At 50.5% G+C, this 16,281-nt stretch overlaps 1 protein-coding gene across 2 annotated transcripts in view; it reads right to left on the bottom strand.

The window, feature by feature from the left end:
• GDPD5 (glycerophosphodiester phosphodiesterase domain containing 5) overlaps positions 1–16,281 on the bottom strand; it is a 91,061-nt gene that overhangs the window by 55,834 nt on the left and 18,946 nt on the right. The window lies entirely within an intron of this gene.

Genomic DNA, 16,281 nt, shown 5'->3' with positions numbered 1-16,281 from the left:
AGGATGTTAACACCTTGTCTACTAGGGACACTGAGGCTGCAGGGACGGAGGCCTACCTACATCACACAGAGGCAGAGCCAGGGCTGGGACCTGAGCCTCCTGGTGCCAATATGACAACTCTCCCCAACCCAACTGGACTCTAGAGCCACACACCAGCAAGAAACACACAGCCAAACACACGTCTCCGTGTGTGAACCAGAGGTGGACAGAGCGGGACTCAGCGACAGCTGGGAAATGACAGCCACTGAGAGATCAGCACTTGGGACACTACCAGGCCTGCCCCTCTGCACCTCCAGTCCCCAGGTTTCTCACAGTGCCCTAAATGTACAGCACTTTACAGTTTATAAAACATACTTATTTCCTCTACCCCCTACAATGATCCTAAGGCCTAAGTGGCAGAGGAAATATAAATAGACCAGTGGCTTCTCCTCTAAACTTTAATGTTTGAGAAGCCATGGTCTATTTATATTTCCTGGGGCCTTGGACCTTAGAAACCTAGGGAAGTTGTTAAAATGCAGTCTGACTCAGTAAGTCTAGGTTAGGGCCTGAGATTCTGCATTTCTGATAAGCTCCCAGGTGATGCTGATGCTGCAGGTCCCTGGACCACAATTTGAGTAGCAAGGCCAGAATGAGTCAAGAGCATGGGACCTGCAGTCAAACTACACAAGTTAGAATCTTGGCTCTTACTATGTGACCTTGGGCAAATTACTTAACCTTTCTGTGCCTCAATCTCCTTAGGTATAAAATACTACGAATAATAAAACCTACCCCATAGGGTCAATGTGGGGATTAAATTAGTTACCATACATAAAACACTTAAAGTGACTATTATTTCAGATTTTGAAATGGAGGTTCTGAGAAGTGAACACACCCAGCAAGGCAGCAGAGCCAGAATTCAAGCTCAAACCTATAAGCTGCACAAAACGCCACAGCCATCAAACCGCTCCCCCATCAGACAGACGTGGATATTGAGGCCCAGATAGGGGCAGAAAACTGAAATGACCATCAGAAAGTTGGTGTGAGAAATACAAGTCCATGACTCCGTCCCAGTGCTCCTTCCACCACACCGTACTGCCTGTCAGAAAAGAAAGTACCGCAGAGTCTCCTCAGGGCTCTCAGCTCTGCTGTCAGCCTTACCTGGTCCCACAGCTGCCCTGGAAACTACCTGTGGGGTTGGCTGGACGTGGAGGCCGTCCCCCTCCCCACTCTGTCTTCTCTCCATCCTGCCCACCAGGCTGGGTGAGGCAGAATGGTCTCACATCCTCCTGCCATTCCCCTCCTCCTACCTCCAGCCTGTGCCCACTGCCCTGTGTCAGGTCACCCAGCTGGGGTCTCAGGCTGAGGGTGACACGCCGGGGTCTGGCTCCACCCCCACCTTGCCTTCCCAGCACGGGGCCAATGGGAGCCTGTGAGTCACTGAAGGAAGTGCTCGGCCCCAAACAGGAAGAGGCTCTTCAAGCAGAAACTCCCTGCAGGATCCCCCAGTGCCCTGGGGCAGATGGCTTAGTAGTGGAAGCTGGCGAAGGAAGGGAAGCTGATTGGGACACAGCAACATCTGCTCAGATTTTACCTGACATTCAAACTTGGCACTCACCCTCCACTTTTTGCTGCCTGGCCTGAGGACTTTTCTGCTGTGGACTGGCTGTGCGTCTTAGGTACATCAGTACCAGTACCCTCTCTGATCCTCATTCTTGGGTCATGGACTGCACTAAAAGACTGCTATAGCCTCGTAATCTACATGAAATGAAGGGTTGGAGCAAGTGAATATAGGGTTTTATTTTATTTCTGAGACAGAGTTTCGCTCTTGTTGCCCAGGTTAGAATGCAATGGTGCAATCTCGGCTCACTACAACCTCTGCCTCTCAGGTTCAAGTGATTCTCTTGCCTCAGCCTGCTGAATAGCTGCGATTACAGGCACACCTCACACCCAGCTAATTTTTGTATTTTTACTAGGGACAGGGTTTCACCATGTTGGCCAGGCTGGTCTTGAACTTCTGACCTCTGGTGATCCATCCTCCTTGGCCTCCCAAAGTGCTGGGATTACAGGCGTGAGCCACTGCACCTTGCAAATATAGGGTTTTAAGTGAATGAACAAATGCACATGAGTGAAATGAACGAGTGAATTAAGATACCTAGATGTAAAACTCTAGCTATAGCACAAGATCTATCCTTTGTCTATTGTTCACTGTATGATAGAGAACTCTTTATTGGCAAGAAGATTCACCCCCCGAACACCCTTACACAGGGAAAAGGGGCCCCCACACATCACACACACACACACACACACACACACTCACAAATAAATTCATTAGAGTACACAGGAGCCTCTGTTACGTTACACTCATGTGACCTGTAATCCTAAACATTCGCTCCTGATTAACACCTGTAAGGCTCCAGTTAAACGCTTCTCTGTTTCTTTTCTTTTTTTTTTTTTTTTAAGGCATGAGTTGGGGACTGGGTCTCACTATGCTGCCCAGGCTGGAGTGCAGTGGCTATTCTCAGGCACAATCATAACACACTACAGGCTTGAACTCCTGGGCTCAAGCAACCCTCTGGCCTCAGCCTCCTGAGTAGCTGGGACTACAGGCATGCTACCATGCCAGGCCTTTCCATTTCTTGAACTTGAAGAACAAAAGGTGATTCTGTTAAGATGCTGTAAAGGTCTACGGGTCATGTTGCTGCTGAGTGGGGGAGATGGATGCTGCTTGGGGGAGGGGTGCAGTAGGGGGGGCCTGAATGGCAAAAATATATAAGGGAGACACAAGTTAGCTTGTCAAAGCCTTCCTCCCAGACAGCAGCGAGCACGAGTTTCTTGCATAAGCAAGCATCTCTATTCCAGTCCTGCTGTGCATCCTTTATTTTGGCATTTCTTCCTGCTCCAATTTGTGGTTCTAAAAGTACTCATGAATTAGTGTGATATTCACAAAAATGCACATGGTGGCTGAGGAACATCTTACAATATTCTGCAACTCACATTAATGTAACATGAAGTCTGGTATATTTATTTAAATTTGCAACTAGATGGCCATTGAATACTAGAACTGTGAATAGTTTCATTTCTACAAAATTTTCAAAAATTGAATTATGTCTATTTAAAGATTTTATTTAAAAATCTGATCATTCATTGTGATGGGTATTGTTTTAATTTTAATAGATGATTTTATGGAATAAAAACCCTCTTGAAAACATAAAATAAATTTGCCTATGTTTATATTTACATTTGTTTACTATTTATTTATTTATTTTAGAGACAGAATCTCACTCTGTCACCCAGGCTAGAAGGCTGGAGTACAGAGGTAAGATCTTGGTTCACTGCAACCTCTGCCTCCCAGGTTCAAGTTATTTTCCTGCCTCAACCTCTCAAGTAGCTGGGATTACAGGCATGTGCCACCATGCCCAATTAATTTTTATATTTTTAGAAAAGATGGGGTTTTACCATGTTGGCCAGGCTGGTCTTGAACACCTGACCTCAGTGATCTGCTTGCCTCAGCCTCAGTGCTGAGATTACAGGTGTGAGCCACTGCACCTGGCCACAGTTCATTTTTATTTATTTCATAAAATCTTTATTTTAGCAAGATCACTAATTATATTGTTATAATCAAGATTTTCATCACTTGTGTTCTGTTGATGGCAATAATCTAAAGTACTAAAAATAAAATGTGTTTGTATTTAAAGTATACAAAATTTGATGGCCAGATGCTGTGGCTCACGCTTATAATCCCAGCACTTTGAGGGCTTAGGCAGGCAGATCACCTGAGGTCAGGAGTTCAAGACCAGCCTGGCCAACATGGTGAAATCCCGTCTCTACTAAACAAAAAAAAATTAGCCGGGTGTGGTGGCACACGCCTGTAGTCCCAGCCATTCAGGAGGCTGAGGCAGGAGAATCACTTGAATCAGGGAGGCAGAGGTTGCAGTGCACTACCATCATGCCACTGCACTCCAGCCTGGGCAACAGAGTGAGACTCCATCTCAACAACAACAATAACAAAATACATATAAAGGCTGGGCACGGTGGCTAACATCTGTAATCCCAGCACTTTGGGAGGCCGAGGTCAGGAGCACTTTTGGGAGGGCAGATCACAAGGTCAGGAGATCAAGACCATCCTGGCTAACATGGTGAAACCCTGTCTCTACTAAAAATACAAAAAATTAGCTGGGTGTGGTGGCACGTGCCTGTAGTCTCAGCTACTCGGGAGGCTGAGCCAGGAGCGTCGCTTGAACCCGGAAGACAGAGGTTGCAGTGAACCAAGATCATGCCCACTGCACTCCAGCCTGAGCAACAGAGCGAGACTCTGTCACACACACACATAAACTATATATATATATAATTCAAATGTATATTCAATATAATCCCAGCTACTCAGGAGGCTGAGGCAGGAGAATCACTTGAACCTGGGAAGCAGAGGTTGCAGTGAGCTGAGATCGCACCACACTGCACTCCAACCTGGGTGACATAGAGTGAGACTCTGTCTCAAAAAAAGAAAAAAAAGAACTGTTAAGTCTTATTTTTTATATCTGAACATCATCAGCTTAACAACAATATACCCAGAGATGTGCAGTAATTAAATTCAGACATTCTTGATATTTTATCACTCTCAGTCAAATAAAACTAAACTTTACACAATGTAAATAAGTACACAATGTACGTAGTTCAATGTACATTGTGAAGGTATAGTTGTCAAGGTGGGAAAATCAAATCTATTTTATTTAACAGTCTCCTGGCTTGCTTTACAACCTTCAAATATCTGACAAAGATACATGGATCTCTATTTGTATTTTTGCTCTCAGTTCTCTGAATTTAGGAGGGGCCCGTCCACTCCCCACCCACCACCTCTTATGTTGCGGGGCCCAGGTCACCCGTGCTGGTGACTTCACATCTGTGAGCAACTGCGTGTCTGCCAGCCAGCCCTGCCTTCCCCAGTCCGCCTTTCACAAGTGCTTTCCACATGGAAGGTCCTTATGCTTACGCCTTGGGCATGGGGCTGTATTTCTAGGGCAGTAAGCACTCAAATTTCCTCAGGGGCAGTGACCACAACTTGACTGGCCTCTCCCACAGACCCTGTACTCCTTAAAGTCCCTTCAGCTCCAACACCACCTTGCAGGGGAGCCAGGGTGCCCAGGGTCTTCCATCCCCAGTTCTTGTTACACCATCCCCCTGGAAAGGGAGCCGGCTAGGCTAGGAGGGCCCAGCAGCCTCTGCTGCACCAGGCCAGTAGTCCCCTGCCATCCAGCTGGGCAGTGGTCCTGGTGACCTGTAGCCCACAGCTATTTTCCTCCTCCTCTGCATCCCCACTCAGTCCCCCTCCCTCACCTCTCCTCTTGCCCCCTTACTCTGGACCTACTAGCCACAGTAACCTACTTTGGGCTAAAGCCACCACAATGTACCCTCAGCCCCCAACACCTGGGCTGGCAAATCTCCACATTCCTTGCCCACTGCCCTTCCTAGCATCTTTCACAAAGAGCTTCCAGAGAGCAGGAAGCAAGTTCAGGAGGTGGGGGAGCAGAGGAGTGAGCAGGAGACTGAGAGCCAGGAGACCTGGCTTTTCTTCCTGGCTTGGCCACTGGAAGGCAGGTCAACATCTTCCTATGTCATATGGGGATACTGGCACCTGCCCAGATCTCATCTTGGGATGACAGGGAGAACCAGTGAGCAGGATGTAACAGGGCTGTGTAAACTGTACAGTGTGCAGTGGCTGTAACAGGGGCCAGACCCCATCTCCCTCATGTTTCCTGCTCAGGCTGGCACAGTGCCGAGGGCCCATCTATTGTTAATACTGCCCAACGTTTACAAGGGCTGGACATACTCTCTGTACGAGGCCAAGGTTTCTATGTGTGCTATCTTACTCCTCTTAGCCTCCCACTGCAGACTTTTTTTTTTTCTGGAGACAGAGTCTCGCTCTGTTATTCAGGCTGGAGTGCAGTGGCGCAATCACGGCTCGCTGCAACCTCTACATCCCAGGCTCAAACAATCCTCCCGCCTCAGCCTCCTGAGTCTCTAGGACATAGGTATGTGCCATCACACCCAGGTAATTGTTGTATTTTTTTGTAGAGCGGGGGTTTTGCCATGTTGCCCAGGCTGGTCTTGAACTCCTGAGCTCAAGTGATCTGCCCACCTCCGCCTCCCAAAGTGCTAGGATTACAGGAATGAGCCACATGCCTGGCTGCAGTAGATACTTTTTATAGATGGTAAACAGAGGCTCGAAGGGATTTAGGGTCTCCTGGATTCATACCTTACTACCAAGCCAGTCTAGACACCAAAAATCTAGTCACCAACACACATTTCCTGAGCTCTCCTGTATGCCCAGCATACAGACGGAGCCCCTGCTGGATGAGCCCACGAGCTAATGGTGTAGATAAACACACCAAGCGCATCGTGTGAACAAAGGCGGCAGGACGCGTAAGGGGTGGCGGTGAATCAAAGCTGTCTCCCAGCCTCACCCCCAGCCTGGCACAGTGCTGGACCCACCACAGGCAGCAGTGAATACCCAGGAGTGAACAAACTTGTTATCCCTGACATCCACCTCCCCAACCTAGCCATTCCCTGCCTGCCTCCTGGACAGTGAGGGGGCTCTAGACTTTCTAGACCACTTTCTCCTCTGGGACCACCACCCTAAGGGCACCCTCACTCTTGGCGCCTACAGGTGCCCCAAGCCTTTGCAGTGGATTCTATGCTAAACCTGGTGAAAGTTAAACTGTACTTATCTGAGCACAGAACCCCTTATACAATAGGTACTCAATACATGGGAATCAAATGAGTTAATGAGTTTGCAGCAGTGACTGACCACTTCGGTGCCTGGCTCAGTTCATCCTGACCACTAGGGGCTTAATTCAAGTTCTGAATCAAAGAGGGGCTGGGGGACCAGAGCAGAGCTGATAAAAGAGTAGAATGCTCACTTAACTAGCCGTGGGGTTGGAAGCAGGTCCTAGCCCTCTCTGCCCTTTTGCTGTGTGATCACCGGCAAATCACTTCACCTTTCTGGGCATCCACTGCATCAAGCAGGGATTAACACCATGTTACAATCGCCTGATTTCTAGATGAGCACATACAAAACTGGTTACAAACATAGGGTACCTCATGAGGCTCAGAGATGGGAGGTGACTTGGCTAAGGTCACACAGCAGGTGACAGAGTGTGGACTAGCACCCAGGCCTGTCATGGTCTGTTGGGGGTGGGGGGAGTGGAGGGGGAGGTTGACTCCCAGAGGCCTGAGTGGGGAGGCCAGATCATGGGTAACATCTCTTGTGATATCACAGGGGACAGGAGAAGGGTAAGAGTGGGTCCCATGAGGGCTAACCCACACTGATATCACCAGTGAAAGTGAGAGTCACATAGTCGGAGTCTTAGGATCTAGTCAGTACGGCCAGGAAGGGCAACCTGTTTATTTGTTCCTGGAATGTGTTGACCAACGCAAGTTCCCCCAAGCGATCCCCTGAGTACCTTCTATGGAAACACAGAGTGGGTGGGCTGCGAAGAAAAGTCAAATCCAAATTCGACTCAGGCAGGGATGGGCCACAATGGCCTTGATTTCCTCTATGGGCATTTGGTGCTTCCACGGCCTTGAACTAATCTCTGTCCTTAAGCCTTGTCCCACCTCGTAATCATCACTGATGGGTGGGCTGGAAGGGAGAACTACAGCATGGCACCAGGGCCGGCCTCTAGGGCTGGGAGGGACCTGGACTGACTGGAGAGATTGCCCAAAGCCAAGTCATCCGGGAGAACAATGAGGGCGGGAGTTCTGTGGGATTTTGCCTCTAGAAGCTGACAGACAAAGACCTGGGGCTAGAGGAGCAGTGGAGCACAGGGAGGCTCTCAGAAGGCACTGCCCCTTGCTGACCACACAGCCTGGGATTCCCCCTTCTGCACACCCCTTTCTCATAGCTGTCACTTGCTGGTGCCAGGTCCTGGGCAATCAGCACCTTACATGCTTTATCTCATACAATCCCTTGACTCAGGAGGGAGAGGTATGAATTCTCCAGCATCTTTGCCCCTGGAGGGCCAGCCCTAGGGTATGACCTACAGTGTCCCCATGAGAGTTCCTCTGGAAGACAAAGCCAAAGTTCTTCTATGGAGCTTGGCTCAAAATAGCCTCTTGCTTCTCCTCTTTCTCTTTCTGCTTCTGTGGTTTTTTTAGGTTTTTTTTTTTTTTTTTTTTTTTTTTTTTTGTATTTTTTTTAGTAGAGATGGGGTTTCACCGTGTTAGCCAGGATGGTCTCGATCTCCTGACCTTGTGATCCGCCCACCTCGGCCTCCCAAAGTGCTGGGATTACAGGCTTGAGCCACCGCGCCCAGCCCTCTTTCTGCTTCTACATTTCCTATTCCCTTAGCAGGTTTCCCTTAGCAGGGAAGCTTCCTAATGAATCACTGTCACACGAATCCTTGCCTCAGGGTCTGCTTCTAGGTCTGTTTCAGGTGTCTGAGGTGGGTGCCATCAATGTTTCCATTTCAGAGATGAGGAAACCGAAGCTCAGAGACATGAAGAGTATCCTGTGAAAGATCCCCATCTTGCAAGCAGCAGAACATGCACTTGAATTGACGTCTGCCAGGTGCTAAGCCAAGCACTGACCCCTCAGGCCCCACCCCTTCATCCACGACCAGCATCATCTGAGTTTGTTCACATCCCCAAATGCCACTGTCCCTTCCTGGTCATCTAGGTTAACTTTCCTTCTTTCTTCTTCTTTTCCTTTTTTTTTTTTTAACTGGAAGGAAAGGAATGTGCAGATGATCCAAGGGGGATGACTAAGTCCTCAGATTCCTCTGGTTGGCTCAGACCCTGTTTTGGTCAATCCTTGTGAATCAGGGCGGGTCTGACATTCTGGGAATGCAAGGAGACTTCAAATAATCTTCATGAAAACAAGTTGTAAAAACACTGGCCACCACTCCAAGTGGTCGGCTGATAGGCTTGGCTCCATGGAGCGGGGTTGAACAAGTTCACCAGAAGGGAATGCACAGTGGGAAAAACTTAGGCTAGACCCAAAGGAAGAACTTCCCTGTAATTGGGAGCTGGGCCCAGAGATGGGGTTGGGTGTGGCCTCTTTGGAAGCAGGCCATCCACGTCCTGACCTTCCCAGGCCTTTCTTGTTTGCAGTGTCTAGAAACAGCTTTGGTAAGCACTAAAGATGCAAAAACCACCAGAGGCCAACCCTGCCCAGCCCTGGGCTTCAACTCCTGACCTGAACCTGGTTTATGAGGATGCTCTGAGCTAGTGGGGCTTCTGCCTCCTGGGATCCTCCCCACACCCCAGGGTGGCTGCTACCACCCTACTCTGCAGATGCGAAGACTGGCAGAGGTCAGGGCAGGACTGAAGGCTACCCACCCAGCACTGCACCTCCTCCACCCTCAGCCCTCCACAACCATTCCTCCAGAAAGCACCATCCCCTCCAGGCACCCTCCCTGCCGCGGGCAGAGGACTAGGTGGGTGTCTACAGATGACCAGTTTACCCTCTCTCCTCCCTCTGGCCTCTGCTCTCTCCTCTACTGGCTCCTTCCAGTCAGCAATGAGCAGGCCTGGGGCTCATGCAGTTCATCCCTGGCACCCCTTCCCAGCTCTCTTCCCTTTCTCTCCTTCCTTCCCATTCAAACTTGAGAGTTGTCTACACCCATATCTCCACTTCCTCCCACCCACTGCAAAACCCATTATACCCTCTGCTGCCACCAAGTTCAACAATGGCTTCTGTGTGGGTAAATCCACCGGGCACTTCTCCATCCTCAGCTGACACTGCAGAACTCGCCCTCCTAAAACCAGTCTCCTTCCTTGGATTCCAGGACACTGCCTGGTTGTTCGTTCCCCTTTTTGGCCCCACCTCACCAGCCCCTTTGCTGGCTTGTCTCTCTGCCCACACCTGAATGCTGCTGCTCTCAATCCTAAGCCCCCTTTCCCTCCCTTGCCCACCACATCCTTCTTGGCAGTATCATCCACCCCACGGCTTCAACCACCCGTCTCTGCCTGGACCAAGCTCAAGACTCAAGTATCCTGCAACCCTCTGGTCACCTGCACCTGGACACCCCACAGGAAGCTCACACCCACAGTGGCCAAATGGGAACTCCTCTCCCTTTCCACGCATTTCAAGGCACCTCCATTCCCTCCAACCTCCAGGCCTGGAAGATGAGAATCACCCTCCCCATCTCCCTCTTCAAACCCTCCAGTGCCATCTGACGCCAAGCCCAGCTCTGTTCTCCATCTCCTTCCTCTCATCCCCCAAACAGCCCTGGAGTCGCCACTCAAACTCTTCCTGCAGGAAGCCCTCCCTGACTCTCCAGCAGGGCCGGGCATGCCTTCACCTGTTTTCATGTGCCCTGTACAGCCATCCATTCAGCAGACACGCTAGTGTCCAACTGCACAACTGACTGCCTGGGCTGGCTCTGGAAGGTAGGGGCAGGGTCTAACCCTGGGTGCCCAACATCCAGGCCAAGTGCAACATGAGGGCTCCCAAAGAGGTTTCTCAAATCTGGAAATTGTATTTTTCTACTGAGTGTGCCACATTGGTGAGGTCTGGATTTTCCCTCAGACCACAGGCCCCCAGGGGCAAGGGCTATCCCCTGGCTCGGCCCCTCCTCGCACTTAGCCCCCATCAGAGCACCCTAATCTGCCTGCCATTTATGAGGAGATACCATGGGGGCCCTGGAGAGAGCCTAAGAGGCCCACCTCATACTTGTGCAAACACACGCGAACACACAGAGACATCCAAAAAGACAGAGGGCACGTATTCACGGACAGACACGGGTGACATGAGTGGGCACACTGGCGCAAGCACACAGGCTCCCAGAAGTACATGGAGCTGTGCAAAGACAGGTCCACAGGGACGTAAACATCCTGGAAACACAGACCCGGGCCATGGCCTCGCTCAGAGTCACGTGCTCCGGGGTGAAGCCTTTGGCTCAGTCAGGGTTCCAGGCTGGTGCTCGGGACTCCAGAGCAGGGGCTCAGGGAGACATGGCAACAGTCCCCTGAACAGTCTGGCTGGTTCCATTTGGACTCTGAGGCTGTGATCAGAGTGGGGAGGGGTGCTGGGAGAGGAGAGGGTGAGGGAGCAGGAGCCACTCTCCACAGACAGGGCTGGGGGCAGAGGAGGCCACTGGCCTTGCCAGGCTCCTCCAGACCCCTCTGCCAAGGGAGTTACACTTCTGCCTTCCCCTACCAAAGAGCCAATCTGAGCAGAGAACAATCACGAAGTTTCTAATATACTGGAAAAGGAGGGAAAGCAAGCCAGGGTAGGCATGCACATCACATTCAAAACCAATGTAAATGACCCGTGCCAAACACCTGGGAGTGGGCCCCATCAGTCCTGAACTCTCCCTACACGCCCAAGTCCAGTACTTCCCAAGATCCTGTTGATTCAGCCTCAGAAATGGCTTCCTCATGATGGTACTCAAGCCTCTCATATTGCTGCCTGAGAAGTAGAAGGACATCCTGGAACCTTCAGGATTAAGTACAAACCCTACATGCAAAACTTTTCTCAACCTGGGCTTTCCAGTCACTTCCTTCACTCCTCACCTCAGGCCAGCCCTGCCACCTGGAGCTAAGTTCCTGCTCCAGGGACTCCCCTCTCCAGCTCGACACCTTTGCAAAGTTAATTTCTCTGTATAGAATGCCTTTGCACTTGCCTCAGTCTGGTGAACTCCTATAGATCCCTCAATACCCAAATGGGAAATGCTGCTATTCAGTGGATTGGCTTCCATAGTGGCAGTCACATCCTAAAGTCAGCACATCATGAATAAGTTGCATATGGTCAAAATCACCCTTAGCTTTATCTAGCTACCATTTATATACGATGCCTAGGCATTGTTCTAGGCATTTCCTGTGTTTACTCATCTAACTCTCACAACTGTAACAGATTGTATTTCCAAAGACATCTACAGCAATGTCTCCCATCCTACACCGTCTTCTTACAAAGTGATGCTGACACCAGTCCCATGGAGAGAGGTGGGGTCTCTGTCACCCCTACTTGAATCTGAGAGGGCTTGGGAGTAATGGCTGAGGTGACACTATGGCACTTTCAGGGACTGGTCATCGAGTGTGAAGCAGCTTCTGCCTCCTTCACCAGGACACTCCTGCTAAAGTCCTGCACCACCATGTAGACACCGTGATTGCTCTGAGGCTGCCTTGCTGTGGGAAAGCTCAAACGAGCCCGCAGAGAGAGAAAGGAAGGCCTGAGACTACACAAAGAGCAAGAGAAGCCGGGCCAACCTCCGGGTACCCCAGCTCCTCCCCACTCTAGACACCATCTGACAGAAACCATGTGAGACCCTGAGCCAAAGCCACTGGGCTTAGACCAAGGCTGAGTCCAACTTAAATTCCTGGCCTATAGAAACTGTGAGACAATGATTGCTCTTTTTTTTTTTTTTCCTGAGACTGAGTCTCCCTCTATCGCCCAGGTAGGAATGCAGTGGGACATCTCAGCTCCCTGCAACCTCTGCTTCCCAGGTTCAAGCGATTCTCCTGCCTGAGACTCATGAGTAGCTGGGATTACAGGTGCGCTCCACCATGCCCAGCTAATGTTTGTATTTCTAATAGAGATGGGGTTTCATCATGTTGGCCAGGCTGGTCTCAAACTCCTGGTCACAGGTGATCCACCTGCCTCAGCCTCCCAAAGTGCTGGGATTACAGGCATGAGCCACCATGCCTGGCCATGACTGTTCTTATATAAAGTCACTAAGTTTTGGGGTGATTTGTTATGTCACAACAATAACTAACAAATATAAATTATGAACTATCATTCTCCCCACTTCAGAGAAGGATCTGAGGCAGAGAGGCTAAGCAACTTGTCTAAGGTCACAGAGGTAGTAACTGGCAGAACTGGGATTTGAACCCAGGCAGTTTAGCCTCAGAATCCACACCATTCACCGCTATGCCATACTGAGTGCCTGCAAGGTCTGATTGGTCTCCCAGCCCACAGCAGGCCTCAGGGAGTGGTTGCTGAATAAATGAGCGAAGGAAGGAATAGGCAAATGAATGAATGAAAGTGAGCAAAAGCAGATGAACTCCCAGGTGCGAGGCAAAGACCTTAGAGAGCCTATACCATGCAAATGAGTCTGAAGTGAACCTCCTTGTTGCTGAAGCAGTTCCGCTGTCCACAGCCCTGGGGAAAGTCAGGTGATCAGAGGAGACTAGCCGGTGCCATTGGCCTCCGCCCACTACGGATGCTCATCTCTTGAGCCTCCTGAGATGTTCATCTCCCAGCCCCCTTCCTCGCCCAGCCCTGAATGCTGCAGGATTAGACACAGGCCCCTAGGGAGCTGATCCCTCCTAAGGACAAGGCTTGCAGATCTCAGGAACTGCAGAGGGAAGGTCCCCAGGCTGGAGAGCCAAGTTAAATCCTGGCATGGCCATTGACTGGCTGTGTGAACTTGGATGAGTCCAGTCCATGCCCCTCTCTGTGTACAGGTGCTCTCCAGCTCCAGTGTTCTGAGACTCACCAGGTGCTCAGCTGGCCTCAAGGATGGGGTGCAGGTGAGCTGTGGGTCCTATAGCCATGGGCAAAAGGGACCTGTCCCTAGAGGGAAAGTGGATAACAAGAATGAATCCCACCTACTACTCACTGCAAACCTGCTGCATGCCAAGTGTTTCAACATGAACAATTTCTACTCTTTGCAGCAATCCCACTGGGCACAGTGGCAGGTGAGGATGGTCTTAGACCCAGCTAAAGGGAGGCTAAAAGCCAGAGTCCAACCCAGGCCCATCCAACTTCAAAACTCCCCACTCTTGTCACAAGAGCCAAGAAGTGGAAGCAACCCAAGAGTCCGTCGACAGGTGAACGGACAGAAAAATGTGGTCTAGCCACACAATGGAGCAGCGCTCCGCTGAACAAAGAAGGGGATCCCGCCACATGCTACAGCATGGATGAACCATGAGGACACTATGCTAGGTGAAATAAGCCAAATACTGTATGTTTCCACTTATATATGGTATCTAAAATAGTCAAACTCAGAAACAGAAAGTGGAATGGTGGGTGCCAGGGGCCAGAGAAAGAGGGGGAAATGGGGAGTAGTTGTGTCATAGGTAGAGTCTCAGTTTTGCAAGATGAAAAAGCTCTGGAGATCTGTTGCACAAGAATGAGAATATAGTTAACATATGGAACTGTATTTAACATGGTTACTAGGGTACATTTTATGTTTGTTAACATAAAATAATACAATTTAAAAAAATACTCTCACTCTTGAGGTAGATAGGGAGATTAGAAAGGGTATTAGGAAGGGGAGTCCAGGAAGGCTTCACAGAAGAGGGGGCATTTGAGCTGGGCAAGATTTGGGCAAGCACAGATGGGCCTGGGGCACTACAGATAGAGGCTTGGACCTTTGGCCCCTGCCTCCCTCTCAGGATCCAGCTGCCTCAGCCCCCCGCCCCACCCCCAGCTCTCCAGATCACCACCAAAAAGCAGTGCCCCAGAGGAGAGTAGGCATTGGCTTGGAAGAAGGGATTTCCTGAACACCTACTATGTGCTCTGAGGCCCACTCACTGCATGACCTTGGGCCAGTCCTTGTCCTTGTGGGGCCCCTGTTTTCCCGTCCGTACCATCAGAGAATGACCTGCGATTCCTAGGTGTCCTTCCAATTCTCACACTGGGAATAATCTCTGAAGGGGAGGCAAGAGGCACCAGAGACCTGCAGAGAGCAGGGAACAGGACACTCTCTGGTCAAAAGACCAGGAATCTGGAGCTGCAGCCTCACAATCCTGCCCCAGGCAGCCTCTATTCACTTCACAGAAGGGAAATATGAGACCGATATGGATTCGGTTTAATTCAAACCTAACCAACGTGTGCCTGCACCTACTATATTTGTGATAGCGCCGTAATTCCTCCCTCAGTCCAGCACCGTTTCTCCTATTCCATGCTGCCAAAAGTGGAAAAGACTCTAACATAAGGTAAAGCATGAATCATTGCAGTCAGAGAGACAAAATCCTCCATGCCTAGGTCTCTCTCCAAGAATTCTGACTCTTGCCTCTTTCCCCTAGCTCTCAGGAACTCCGTTTCTCTCCCAGAAGGAACGGGGCAGGGCAGTCCTTGCTTCCAATATCAGTTCCACCAAGTACCAGCTGGGCCTTTGTGTTCTCATCTGCATCACAGAGATAAGGACCCTTTCCAGAGCCCCTTGGGAGGGTCAGATACGGCAAGAGCACAAAATGCTGAGCCAAGGGCTTGGCACACAGTAGGCACTCAATAAAAGGTCGCCATCATCTGTTCTCTCCTTTCCAGACAAAGACATTTTCATCGATCTGTTTGTTTCTCTCAGGGACGCTTTGTTTTGTTTGAGCTCTTCCCAGAAGACACTCCCCCCAGGAACACTGGGTGATGCTCCTCAGCCAGCCCCAGGGAGAAGGAAGGAGGAGGGATGAACTTACTTGATGGGAAAAAGAAAATTCATCATCAGGTAAACACAAGACAGCAACCCTGGGGAAGTCCAGTGGCTTTCCCCTCCACCTAGGAGGACCCAGGGTGGCCCCAGATCCCGCTTAATAAGCTCCCCGGGGCCTGGCTGGGAGGCCTGATATGATCTGGCTGCTACTTAAATCACACAAAGCCTTCTATTCTTAGCTGAGCAGGGGCCTGGTTCCATCCCAGCTGTCCATTAGCACTAACCAGCCCCAGGCACGCCATCACAGTGGCCAGTCAAGACCACAAGGAAGGGCGGGGGCAGCTCTGTGATCTGACTGAAGTCCAAGACCTACCTGAGGGGACTACAGATGACTCCCCAGTTGCCAGAGTGTTCACGGAGCCTGCAGAGGGGCTGCCTGGGCTGGATGAAGGTTTGGATTGTGACCCCTAAGGCCACCTCCAAGTCTGGATTTCATATCACCAAGATTCTGTTTCCATGATCCAGCGCTTCCAAGATTTGGGAACTGAAAGAGTCCACGGTTCTAAGGACCAAGGTTCCAAGATGCCAACAAAGACAGGATGCTGGGCTCTAGAATGGGCAGCCTGCCCCTGCCCCCCTCCCCTTCTCCGTCCAGCCCTTAAGAGGCAGACGATGGCCAGCTCTAACCCAATCCTGGGGTCCCTAGGCAGGGGAGTGGCACAGACAGCATGATGGACTTGGCACTGAGGTCAGCAACTCTTGTTTTATGCCACCCCTCATCCACTGGGGCAAGACTCCCTAGGGAACTTCTGGGTATACTGCAGAGACAAACAGGGAAAGAAAGAGGGGAAGGGTCAAAGCTGCCCTGGGGCCCACCAATGCCAGATACTGCTGGGCAGGGTGTTCAGTGTCTGCTCTGTGCCAGCAGGGCCAGCATACCCTTGTCAGGCAGGCATGGAGAGGTTGGGTGGGCTACCCAGGGTCACAGGCCGGA

This window comes from Rhinopithecus roxellana, chromosome 15 (assembly GCF_007565055.1).
Source record: "Rhinopithecus roxellana isolate Shanxi Qingling chromosome 15, ASM756505v1, whole genome shotgun sequence".
Lineage (NCBI taxonomy): Eukaryota > Metazoa > Chordata > Mammalia > Primates > Cercopithecidae > Rhinopithecus > Rhinopithecus roxellana.
This window is presented reverse-complemented; position numbering and strand designations above follow the sequence as displayed.